The sequence below is a fragment of the Myotis brandtii genome, unplaced genomic scaffold (assembly GCF_000412655.1).
Source record: "Myotis brandtii unplaced genomic scaffold, ASM41265v1 scaffold156, whole genome shotgun sequence".
Lineage (NCBI taxonomy): Eukaryota > Metazoa > Chordata > Mammalia > Chiroptera > Vespertilionidae > Myotis > Myotis brandtii.
In genome coordinates this window covers 980,874-994,579 of record NW_005355666.1, presented here as the reverse complement: position 1 = coordinate 994,579, position 13,706 = coordinate 980,874, and the positions used below count along the sequence as shown (strand labels likewise).

Here is a 13,706-nt window from a genome sequence, read left to right as displayed (position 1 = left end):
CACATAATGCTTCCACCTACCCCAGGATCTCTATACATGTCCTCCCCCTCCCCCTGTAGTGCTTAGCACTGTAGCCCTTTAGCTAACTAACTCCAGTGTACACTGTACAGATCTCACCTCTAGTGTCACTGGCTCGGGAAACCTCTGATTCTTCAGTCTAGGTGCTTTGATTCTTCACAGGGTCTTTGTTATCAGCACTCAGAAATTCCTGTTCCTTTTCTTAGTACATATTTTCTTGTGGAATGGCATGATCATTCATTTGACTATTTGCTTAATGGCTCTCACCTACCATTATCTGAAAATCCCATGAGGACAAGACCCTTGAATACATAAATTTATCACTGTTTCCCCCAATACGCCAACACTATGCCCGACACCTAGGGGCTTGGTACCTCACAAGAATGCTTCCTCTGGGCTATCAGGAGAAATAGTAACATACAGGCTTTCTTATGTTACGGTGCTTGGTAACTGGGGCTCAACAGTAATCACTGTCACCTAGCACCCTTTGACAAGAGAAAACACAGAGGCTCCAAATGACAGACTTGCTCGAAGCCACACAAAGCAAACAAGAAAATGAACGAGCGTGGCATCCTGGGTTTCCAGTCCAAGCTTTCTCCAACACACACTCACACTTTCCTGTGTGTTTTGTGTGCCTACTAAAGATGCTTTCTCTTGCTTACCAGTAAGTAATCACGAGTTTGGCCTCCCAAGCTTAGCTCTAGTTTTATTGGAATCGTTACCTACGGCTTTCATCTCAAGCCTGCAGGTCACAAGCAATGTCATTTGTCTCCATTTCCCTCCATGGTACATACTCAGCAAATATTACTTTAAAAATGTCTGGCTATGAGGTAAGAATCAGTAATCGAACTAAATATATTCACCTGCTCTCAGCCAATCTTCTGAAAACAAGTTTGTTTGTTTTTCTGCCCCGCCAAGACACCATTAAAGAAGAAATACCCGAATTTTTCCTGTGATTCAATTATCAGCTGTCCAGCACATCATGCCATGTGGTCCAATTTAAATAGAACATACACCCTACCCTGTTGACCAGAGCACAGAAATGTTACATGTGGCCTAAGAACAATGCACATTATTAATAGTCTGTGAGCTTATTCCTTTCTCCAAGTGCCCCCTCCTCACTCTCATTCCTCCCCGCCTGCGGGAGGCATACCACCATCCAGCACAGGGCTGAAAATATAGTCTTTGGTTAAGTCAGCAGGGGTGAAAAGCCCCTGAAATAAATACAGCCAAATGTCTGACACTCCAAATTATGACAGAAACCTAATATCTTTGCTCCACTCCCATCCCCACTCAACTCTCATCCAAGACAAAAAAAAAATCTCATAACTAGTATCAAAACAAAAAATCTTTTGTTAAATGTAAAACAACAAAGCTAATAAAAAAATAGGCAATAGAAAACTAACCCCAAACCTGCAAAGAATAATTAGTAATTCCAAATACAGCACATAAACCATATCTGGAAAATCTCATGCTCTGCTGTTCTTTTAAAAATGCAAGTAGAAATTCACTTCAGTTCTATTTTATTTCATTTGGCTTTTTAAAGGAGGGAGGGCATCTATTTTCAAAGACAAATTTTACATTTTGAGACTCTTAATACATTCAAGTTTGAAAGGGACACAAGCCAATTCAACCACAAAAATTAATAATAAAAGGAAACAAGGACAGCTGTACAACCCGACGCTGGCACTCAATTTCAAAGTAGGTATAAGATGTCTAAAGCGATGACTACAGGGCTCAGGAATCCCTGGCTTAAAATCAAACAGTTTCTTAACACATACACACATACATAAAGCCATTCTCCCCGGCTTAAAAACTCCCACGACTTACCAAACTCAGTTCACTGTAATTTAACACAGTATTTATGATATGGCAAATTGACACAGGCTCACACTGCCTACTAAAAGGATGATATACAAACAGAAGGCACTAATTCTATTAGTCTTCCCTCAGTTAACCAGTCCTGAGCCATAATAAACCCCACCAGCTTGTTTTGTTTTTAAATTTGAGATGCCTGTGTCTTTAAAGGACCTGACTGTACTGTTGTGAAAAGAATGCTCAAGCCACCAGACGGCACAGGCTGCCGAAAGCAGGTTCTTCCAATTAGCAATAAATGTGCCCAGAACGGCTAAAATGAGGAGACAGTGCGGTGACACGTTGTACACCATCAAATTCAAACACCGAGGCAGCTGATCCATTTGGGGGATGGGAAATCTGCAAGGTTGCCAGGTGCAACCATGTCTCCCACAAATCTATCACCTTGGCAGAGGAAAGGAAGAAAAAAACAGAGAAAAGGTCAATATTTGGGTTTTCTAGTGATCCCTTCTCTTCAATCCATCGATGTCTGCAATTTGTGAAGAGAGGGGGAAAGAACGTGGAAAGAGAAAGTTATATGATATTTTCCCCTTTCCTTAAGAACAGTGTCATCCAGGAAATTACCTATGCAGTCACACTATAGAACCATAGAACCAGACAATTAAAACTTACGCCAATTTCTATGCCACTGTTGAGTAGTGGTCAGTAAATTCACACTTTTCTTTTTGTCTCTTAACAAGGAGGGAATGGGACTTTCAAAATCATTACTGCTCTGTCATCTTGGTCCATTGCCAAAGCAAGGAGCTTTAAAACACCTGTCAAATAACACGCAGCTTGTGAAAAAGAAACATACACCAAAACAGGTTTATATAGGATGCTCACATATGCAGAAAGAGGAATGAGTTTGGGTTAACAGAAAGTCCCTCATTCTAATGAGGGTTGGGAAGAAAGGAAGAGATTTCCAGGACTCGGTTTATGTTATTTGAGTGAGAGTAATTAAACTTAATCTGTCTCGGCAGAGACTCACAGTGCTGACACAAGGTCAGTCTGATAGGATTTATCTCCTCATCCTCAGCCACATTCCCAGAGGTTTCAGTAATTAAATGGGCAAAATATCGAGGCAAAAATACCACCTGTCTTCCCAAATAAGAGTTCCCAGTAGAACTGTACAAACTATCCTTTTCTTGTTCTGAGTATTTAGGCCATTTCTCATAAACTCAAAATGGGCTTAAATATCAAGATCCTCTTTTTAAAATGCACCTCCTCCACACCTACCCATCTATACCTGTGGAAACTACTAGTCCAGCGTGATCCTGGAGTTCCAGCAAACAAGCACCCACCTGCGTGGCACAGGCCTAGGTTGGACATGGAACACCAAAACATATGCAACGTGATCCCTGACAAGCTGAACGGAAGTAGAGACTGAAGAATACCTATGAAGCAATTTGAAGCTGTAGGCTTTTCTTTTCTTTTCTTTTTGCTAATGAAGAAAGTTTTAAGTGTTCATATTAGTGTATGTAGACCCGTTCCAAAATCTAGTAATAAAACATCCAATGTGTGGGTTTTAAAAGGGCTGTAATTTAGATTGAGAATAAGACAATTCTACTTTCCTTAACAAAATAAACCTTGGCAGTTTCAAAGTTAGCACTAAGAAGATTCTGAAAGATGGGGGAGGCCAGCTCACAGTCCCAGGACCACCTCTTCCTGCCACTAACACCCAGGGGTACAATGTGTGTGAAGTAGGGTACTTCTTCTTGACAAAAAACTTGCATTATCAGGGCAAATGGGCTTTTCCTTGGATTCCCCAAAGTTCAGGTAAGACAAAGATAAGGCAACCATTCCAAAACTTCTGTAAATATGGATAAACAAGAAAGTACATAAATATCTCCTTGTTAAAGCGCTCTCATATGCTCACAGATCCCAACTCCTTTCACCGGCAGAACTTGACCCAGCCCACATCTAATATTAATCGCCTCGTGTCCTCCTAAATCTATAGCTTTCAATGTCCAAAATCCAAAAGAGCACACAGAAGCAGATGTCCAGGCATCTTCGAGATGCTAGTTTCCAACTAATAAGAAAGAAGGATAAGGTCATTCTGAAATTATTTTAAAGGTCTAAAGTTCTGACTATTTTGAAATAAATATACCAATGTTTTCAAGTATGTAGAGTAATTCAAAGAAAGCCTAAGTATAACACATGTATTTATCTCTCTAGATGCAGCACTGTATTAATAAAGCATAAATTATTCTATATACTTGAAATTTTTGTCATCACATTTCTCTGGAATTATTGAATGTCAACATTATCATAATTTGGACTGACCTCCATGAAGTATTTCCAAATTAGTGAATCCTCTTCTTATCTTTATATTTACCAACATTACTTTCATCAATTTTCAGAAAGGATACAGAAAAATGGACAAGAAAATGTAGATGCTAATAGTAAAAGTTCATCATTATACATGATCTGCAGTTAAGCTATCATTTACTTGACTGGAAGTAAGAGTTTCTACGAAATTTAAAGATATATGAAAATAACCTAAGCTCAAAAATAACTATTAATTTGTGCTATGAAGTATGGTGATGAATGGTAACTAGAATTATTGTGATGATTATCTCATAGTGCATACAAATATCAAATCATTATGTATACACCTGAAAGTAATAAAATGTTATATGTCAACCATAACTCATTAAGAAAAAAAAGAAAAAGTCAGAAAAATTTTGTACTATGAAGAATTTCAACTCATTTCATCTGAATTACCACAAATTCTGGATGTGAGCTTAAAAAGCTGAATATTATGTGTTAGCAGTTTTTGAAAAACTGCAAAGAATTTAGAACTCAAATATCCCCTAAATACAACAATAAAAAGGGGATAAAAGTTGCTCTGGATTAGAATTTTATAATACAAACAACTTCAAAAGTGACAAGTAATCTGTGATCACTGAAAAAGGATATTGCTTTTTTTAACATACATATTCTGCAAAAATATATTAAACCTATATTTCATTCTTAAAAGAAATTCTCTTCTCATACTAAAAAAAATGTTAGTAGGTCAGCTGAAGTTAAAAGTAGGTTTAATGGTGGCTATTAAAAGTCTGGAGACAGAATTAGAACTCTTCCCTCCTACCACCCACACAGTTTCCATGGGTCTGGTCTGGCCAGAAAATTCTTCACATTACCATGTTTTATGTGACAAAAGCATACATTTTTAAGGCTAAAGTTTTCCTTCAAACTACAAAAGAAAGAATATAAGAAGCAGAAGTTCTTTACCATTTTTGCATCATGGTCCCCTTTGAGAATCTCTTAAATGCTATACACCCTCTCCCCCACCCTCCCAAAGTACACATATGCACAGACACATAAAATGTGGTATAAATAAATTACAAAAGAAAATGTTGCATACAACTTTAGAGGACTCAGAACTTCTTTTGGCTCTACTTGGCTTGTGAGAAATTCTCATATGATAATGTAAGAACAACTAAAACATCAAAATCTATATATTTTTTAAATGTCCAAAAGATGTTTTCCTTCCCTTAGTGTAATTTCCTCTATTTTTCACAAACTTTGACTAAAGCTGTTAGAAAAAAAGTGACTTTTCTATTATACATGACTCTTTTTTAGGCCAGAGGTCCACAAACTTATTCTGTGAAGGACCAGAAAGTACATATTTTAGGCTTTGCAGGTTATTCACTGTCTGTGGCCACTAATCAACTCTGCCATTGTAACACAGCACAAATGCAACAGGTGTGGCTGTGTCCCAATAAAATTTTATTAAAAAAGAAAACAGGCAGATGAGCCCTGGCCAGGTGGCTCGGTTGGAGCATTGTCCCATACACCAAAAAGGTTGCAGGTTCAATTCCCAGTCAGGGCACGCACGCACACACCCAGGTTGCGGGTTCAATCCCGTCGGGACATGTACGGGAGGCAACTGATCAATGTTTCTCTTCCTTCCTCTCTCTCTCTCAAATTAAGAAAAAAAACCATATCCTCGTATGAGGATTAAAAAAACAAAACAAAACAAAACAGACAGTGGATAGGAGTAAGCCCATGGGTTATAATTTGTCAACCCCTGGAATAGAAGAAAAGATTCAACAACTCCACATGGAAGCAAACAGACAAATACAATTATATTCCTAACTTATACCCTCTCTAAAAATAATTTCCAGAAGGATTAAAGAATGAGAAAGGCCAAACTCTGCAACTTTTAGAAGAAAATTAAAGAGAGAATGTCTATGTCATTGGAGGAGGGAAAGATTTCTTAAGGGAAAAAGCCATATAGTGCACAGGGACGAAAAAATCAAATATTTGGCATTAAAATTAAAAACTTCTACACAAAAGATCCTCAAATAAAGTTAAAGGATAAGCCACAGACTAAAAGATATTTACAACACAAATGACCAAGAAAGAATTAGACTTTGAGTATGAATACTGAGACATACAACCCAATGAAACAGAACATATATGCATACAAGCAATTCACATAAAAAAACTGAAGAGTTAAAACACATGAAAAGGTGCTCAACTTAACTGATACTTAGAGAAATGTAAATTAAAATCACAATGAGATACCATTTCACACTCATGAGAATGGCAAAAATTAAAAATCCTGATAATAACAAAGTGCTAACAAGAATGTTGAAGCACTGGTATGCAATAAGTATGTTTATAAGTAGAGAGTAAGTTTAAAACCCCTCAAACTACAAAAGAAGGCATATAAGAAGCAGCAGTTCTTTACCATTTTTGCATCATGGTCCCCTTTGAGAATCTCTTAAATGCTATACACCCTCTCCCCATAGACATAGACATTCTCTCTCTAATTTTCTTCGAAAAGTTGCAGAGTTTGGCCTTTCTCATTCTTTAATCCTTCTGGAAATTATTTTTAGAGAGGGTATAAGTTAGGAATATAATTGTATTTGTCTGTTTGCTTCCATGTGGAGTTGTTGAATCTTTTCTTCTATAAATTTAAAATAAATAAATTCAAAGCGACAAAATTATGCATCAAAATCATTGCTGACCTATTTTTTCTATAATTTAGTTGGAATTGTGATGTGGTCATGGGAAGAGGTGAGTGTAGCTTTCACATACTCCACCACCTTGGATATCCTCTCCTCTGATTTATTTTTAAATTAACCTCTAATATGGTAACTGAGGGAGTCATGTATTGTAGCCCCATGGTCATGGATATGAATTTAGCAATTTGAAAGATTTAGCTTCCTATGATAAATTAAATGATTGCTCTTATCAACATCAAATACTTCTTGTGGATGTGCTAACTCTATGCCTAGTAACACCCTACAGTAACTCTTTTTTTTTTTGAGAGAGAGATAGAAACATCAATGATGAGAGAGAATCATGGAGCGGCTGCCTCCTGCACAACCCCCACTGGGGAGGGACTCCGCAACCCAGGCATGTGCCCTTGGCTGGAATGGAACCTGGGACCCTTCAGTCCGCAGGCTGACGCTTTATCCACTGAGCCAAGCTGGCTAGGGCACCCTACAGTAACTCTTACATGCGTGGCACTGTCTACTGCAACACTGTTAGTAACAGCAAAAAAACTAAAACAAGTGAAAACTTGGAAACCTGAAAATGTGGACAATGGCAGAATAAAAATATGCTGTGCTGAATGTATTCACTGATATATTATAGAATAGATAACATGAATAAATGAAATCTAAACATGTATCAACATGGATATACCTAAAATGTGGTTCTCCCCCTACTCTTTGTTTTTGGCAAACTGCAAAATAATATATAGCACAACACAGAAATGGTAAAAACTTTTAATGCACCACGTGTATAGGCACACATTTATTGTAAAAGTGAAAAATGATGAGCAAAAAAACAAAACCAACCCTGAGAGAGCAGTTACTTCTAAGGAAGACAAGAAAGAAATCAGCAAGGGTGGGGAGGAAAGGGTTTTTAAAGAAAAAAGATTGGAAAAGTGAAAATTTGGGTTATTTCCAGATAAAGATGAAAGACATCCTTAACACTTATGTATAAGATTCTCCATCTTCACTCAGTCTCTTTTGCCACTGACACCAACAAAGGCTAACCGCCCCCCACCCCCACCCCCACGTCATCCCAGGATCATTCCCAAAGGCTCCTGACAGGTGCTAGCACATCACCAAGAGACTCCCAGGAAGGCTTGCCCAGACTGCAATGTGTTCATGCAGTGATTTGGATACATTTTCTAAATGTACAAATTCCAGCTCTGAACACACCTGAAAGCTAGGCAGTCTACAACTGGTTGGCAGGCAGGCTAGCAAAAGTCTCATTTCAGCCTACTGGGTGAGAAAATGAAAATGCATGAGCTCTACACCCAAACATTAGAGCCTACGTTTATTTAACAGTTGTTAAATAAAAAATTTCAGACTAAAAGTCATTTTCTCAAGGGCACAGAAATAACAGAGTGCAGAAATAAAACAATACCAACATCAATAAGTACTCATTATTCCATAAAGACAAATATTACCATTACACTAAGGATTATGCAATAAGTATGCTTGCAAGTATAGAGTAAGTTTAAAATTCCTCAGAAAACCCCAACAAATTCAAAGAGGCACAATTATATATCAAAATCATTTTGCCCTGGTCTGGTGGCTTAGTTGGTTGGAACGTCGTTCAATACCACTAGAAAAGGTTGCAGGTTCAATCCCCAGTTGGGGCACTTACAGGAGGCAACCGATCAACGCTTCTCGCTCAAATCAATGTTTCTCTCTCTCTCTCTCTCTCTCTCTCTCTCTCTCTCTCTCCCTCTCCCTCTCCCTCTCCCTCTCCCTCTTCCTCTCTCCTTCAAATCAATAAAAACATATCCTCAGGTGAAGATTTTAAAAATAAATCTTTTCAATTCTCTTTACACTGATACTGTGACTAAAGGAGTCATGTATTGTGGCCCCATGGCCAGAAGTGTAAATTTAGCTATTTGACAGAAGAATTAGCTTGCTATGATACATTAAATGATTGTTCTTACCAATAAAACTTAGGATTCAAAAACCATTTTGTAAAACACTAAATAGATTAGACTATCACAATCCTCTGGTTCAGTGACAAGCTTTATTAACAGTTTCAAAATTAATAAAAGTCGAAAATTTGGACTGATTTGTGTCACTAAATGGTCTTCACTATTGTTCACAGAATAAAGCCCTTAATTGATTAATGATCTCAGGGTGTCTATCGCCATCTAGTGAACAATCACTTCAATTACCACACCAGTCACTTGACAACTGAGTAGGTTTTCTAGGTTCAAAATATATGTCCACTTTATTGATTAAGTATTACATATGTGTCCTTATCCCCCCCATAACCCCCCACCCCCTGGTGTCTGTGTCCATTGGTTATGATCAATAAAGAAAGAAAAAAATAAATAAAATATATGTATATACAGTATGTCCACTTAGTGCTTTGTCTCTCTATACATACATTAAGAATACACATAAATACAGATGGTATTTACAGAGATTAACTTTTGAGTGTCTGTAAACTAAGTTTCTACATTACTTCTCTGGAAACCTCGATTTCTTTCTTTCTTTCTTTCTTTCTTTAAATAACTTAAATGCTGTGAGGTCCCTCACACAATTCCTTAACCATTAACTAAATCCTCTACCACCAAGCAATTAAAAATCATAGAAGAGTTTAAAGTGTGAAATATCACACTTGGGAAAAGACAATATTGATGTCCATTTGACACAACTGTTAGCATTTTTATTATAAACCTGTTTTTAAGAGTACAATCAGTAATTACTCCTAATACTCTAGCAGCCATAATACATTTGATTACAGAAATTATTAGGTCACCAGAGCCAAAGCTGCATGATTCTGACAAAATTAAGCACACACCAAATAGATTAAAAATAAAAAGGTAGTGACATTTCAATGCCTCCACAGACTGTGTGTTAATCCATATTCAAATGCAAAATTTTATAATCTTTTCAGATGACATGCTACCAGGTGTCACTCTCATTAATTTCCACTTGAACCTTAATCTAATTTATCCTACCGGGACTTTAAAAGGAAACAACTTATAGGCTCTTTAAGTTACTATATTAATTTTGTCCCTCTATCTTATTACAAAAAAGACCAGTTTGAAAAAGTTACAAGGTATTCCAAAATCTCAGCAAACTGACTCTCATTTTACACATCACTCTCCCTACTTCTCTAATAATCAAGAGATGCTTGAACTCACAAAGGCCTAATAGCATATACAGAAAATGCTAGTAAACCCAAAGACAGATTATCACCTAGAACAGTGGTTCTCTACCTTCCTAATGCCGCTACCCTTTAATACAGTTCCTCATGTTGTGGTGACCCCCAATTTCATTGTTACAAATTGAACATAATTAAACCATAGTGATTAATCACAAAAACAACATATAATTAATATGTGTTTTCCGATGGTCTTAGGCGACCCCTGTGAAAGGGTCGTTCGACCCCCAAAGGGGTTGCGACCCACAGGTTGAGAACTGCTGACCTAGAATATTTCATTCTGCCAGTGCTGATAATTATCACCAATGTTGTAACAATCCTTTTTATTTTAGGAAATAATCTCTGTAAGTTGCTTTGAATCTTCTTCTAGAATAAGATTTCCAGAGAGCAACTATATCACTATCATTTCTCATTAACCTCACATTACTTTAAAGGTCCACTTTCCAGTTTTTATTATTTGTGAGAAGGAGCAAAGGGGAAAGTAGAAACCAAGAATTTAAATCGCATATACTTATTTCAAGATTTATCTGAAATTCTTTGTTTTTTCAGTGGGGAAAGCAGGTTTTTTTATAGTTTATTTATTAAGATTTGTTATTGTTATATTTTATACAACAGAAAAATAAAAACTGAGTTTAAACTCCCTATTAAAAATACACCTAAATGAAAATACTGCCCTTAAAGTACAGTGGATTAAGGGAGCGGGGTAGATCACTGGACAAATTTGGGGCTTATCATTATCAACAGTGCCCTTTTAAGCTTGTGGATTTCTGATCCAATGCAGAAAATGTAACAACAGGGATTTCCCACCAGCAAGAGGCACTCTCCAAGGGAGTAAATTGTCAACTATTGCCTCTTGTGAGAAACTTAAGAGTAACCTTGATCCAATCTCAATACTCAACCCATGTATTATCACCCAGTTGGGGCATAGTGAGTGCATTTCCTAATACAAAAATAAGATTGTACTCTAGCAGAAGCCACTGGATACATATACAGAAATAAAATTTAAATAATTTTAAAATAAACTTAGCCTAAGAAATTGAAACATCCTTCCTTCACTTCAACTAGCCCCTAAAACACTTAAATCTTCTCATGTAAAAAAGACCCGTGTCTTGAAATGAGTACCAAAAAAGATGACCTTCCAGGAATAAGAGGTAGAATATAAAGCAGAAGCACAGTTATGAAAGACACCCTGAGATGGGGCAGAAAACCCTAATGACATAAAAGCCTTACAGTCAGGAAGATAGAGATTCCAATTCAAAATAGTTACTTATTAGGCTGCACCTCTTTGAGTTGATCTTTCTCATCTGCAAAATGGAAACATTATTATCTGTATTCAATGGATTCTTGTGGGGTTTTTTTTAAATATATTTTATTGATTTTTTACAGAGAGGAAGGGAGAGGGATAGAGAGTTAGAAACATCGATGAGAGAGAAACATCAATCAGCTGCCTCCTGCACGCTCCCTACTGGGGATGTGCCCGCAACCAAGGTACATGCCCTTGACCGGAATCGAACCTGGGACCTTTCAGTACGCAGGCCGACGCTCTATCCACTGAGCCAAACCGGTTAGGGCGATTCTTGTGGGTTTTAATGAAATAATACATCCAAAAACTCACATGTTGCCGGTGTCCAATACATGTTTTGCCCTTCCTCCCTGGGCCCTAAGCCAAGTCTCTGATATAGGACTGTCAACACAAGAGCAGCCCTGAACATCCTGTTTGTTTCATACCATCTAGATCTGTGCTACCCACCATAACAGCCACTGGCACATGTGGCTATTTAAAGTTAAATTTATTATAATTATAATGAAATAAAACTCAAAATTCAGTTCTTCAGCTAGGTCGCACTAGCCGAAGGTAAGTGCTCACTAGCCACTGTGGCTGGCAACTATTGCATTGCATAGTGCAGATGGAGAACATTTTTATCATCTCAAAGTTCTATTGAACAGTGCTGGTCTAGACTCTGAAGCAGGGTAGGCAAACTTTGTTTTTCTGAAAAGGGCCAGAGGGCTCAGTGGATAGGATAGAACATCAGCCTGTGCACCCAAAGGTCACAGGTTCAATTCCCAGTCAAGGGTATGGTCAAGGGCAGGTACCTAGGTTGCAGGTTTGATAGGGGTGAGTGTGGGAGACAACCAATCGATGTATCTCTCTCACATCAATGTTTCTCTCTCTCTCTTTCTTTCTCTCTCTCTCCTCCCTTCCTCCCTTCCACTTTCTCTAAAAATCAATGGAAAAAAATACCCTCAGGTGAGGTTAACAAAAAATAAAAAAAAAGGAGCCAGAAAGTAAATATCTTTGGCTTTGTGGGCCTTGTAAGTCTCTATCTTGACTACTCAACTCTGCTGATGTAACACAAAAGCAGCCATAGACAATACATAAACGAATGAGCATGGCTCATCCAATAAAACTTTACAAAATTAGATGGCAAGCTGGATTTGGGCCATGGGCCGTAGTTTTCCAACCCCTACTCTAGAGTATTCTGATTCCAGAATCCCAACACAAGCCTTCTATCCATAGCAACTAAGTACCTTCTTAAGACTGATAGTCTTAAATTCACTGACTGGAATCAATAGTTTACTATAGTTAAAAGGAATTAATACTTAATGTAACTATTCTTTTGCAAATAAAGAAAAACCCATTCACTCAGTGCTAACGCAGATGGAGCTTATAGTTTCTACAAAGTGAAAGTACCTCAAATCTCTTTGTTATCTGGCCCATCTTTCTAAAGCCAATAAATCTCTGCCAGAGGGGATGGGGGTTGGAAGACTGGATGAAAAGTGAAGGGATTAAGCAAAAACAAAAACAAAAAAACATATGTGTATATAACACAGAGACATAGACAACAGTGTGGTGATAGCCAGAGGGAAAGGGGGATGAGGGCTAGGTGGCGATGGGCAAGGAGGGGAAAAATGGGGACAGAAAAAGACTTTGCTTGAGGCTATGGGCGCACGATACAGTGTACAGGTGATGTTTTATTGAGTTGTACACTTGAAACCTGTATGGTTTTGCAAACCAATGTCATCCCAATAAATTCAAAAAATAAAATAAAGCCAATAACTCTCAATCTATAACTTGAGTCTTGATATATTCCTGGAATGCTGGAATTCTATATCCAACTGACTACTTACTTAATATGCCTAGAGATCTTTATAAATCTCAAAGGTAACAGAGCCAAGACAGAACTCTTAATCCCTCTCCCCTAGATTACTCCATCTTAGGAAATGGGTCCACTAGCTAACCAGCTAGAAGACAAAAACGAAGGCATTCTCCTTGATCTCTTCCTTTCCCCTACACACTGAGCTAACACGCCAGAAAAAAACTAGCTCCCTTAGGTCACTTAGGCCTCATTCTTGTTACCTGCTAAAGAAGCCTTCCCTAATCAATCTAAACTAGCCATCTTAACAGCCACCTTATTTTATTACCTGCACAGCATTTACTTCTATCACAGTCTCTTAGTCATTTTTGTATTTATTTATTCACTTATATACAGTCTGTTTTCCCAAACTATCCTCTCCCCATCAAAGTCCCCACCACATGCCCCTTAACACCCCCTGCCCTGGTAGAATGTAAGCCTCAGGATGTAGGGACCTTTTATATCTTGCTCGACACTCTACCCCAGTGCCTAGAACAATGTCTGGCACATAGTAGACATTCAATCACACACACA

At 37.8% G+C, this 13,706-nt stretch overlaps 1 protein-coding gene across 2 annotated transcripts in view; it reads right to left on the bottom strand.

The window, feature by feature from the left end:
- POLA1 (polymerase (DNA directed), alpha 1, catalytic subunit) overlaps positions 1 to 13,706 on the bottom strand; it is a 314,757-nt gene that overhangs the window by 248,520 nt on the left and 52,531 nt on the right. The window lies entirely within an intron of this gene.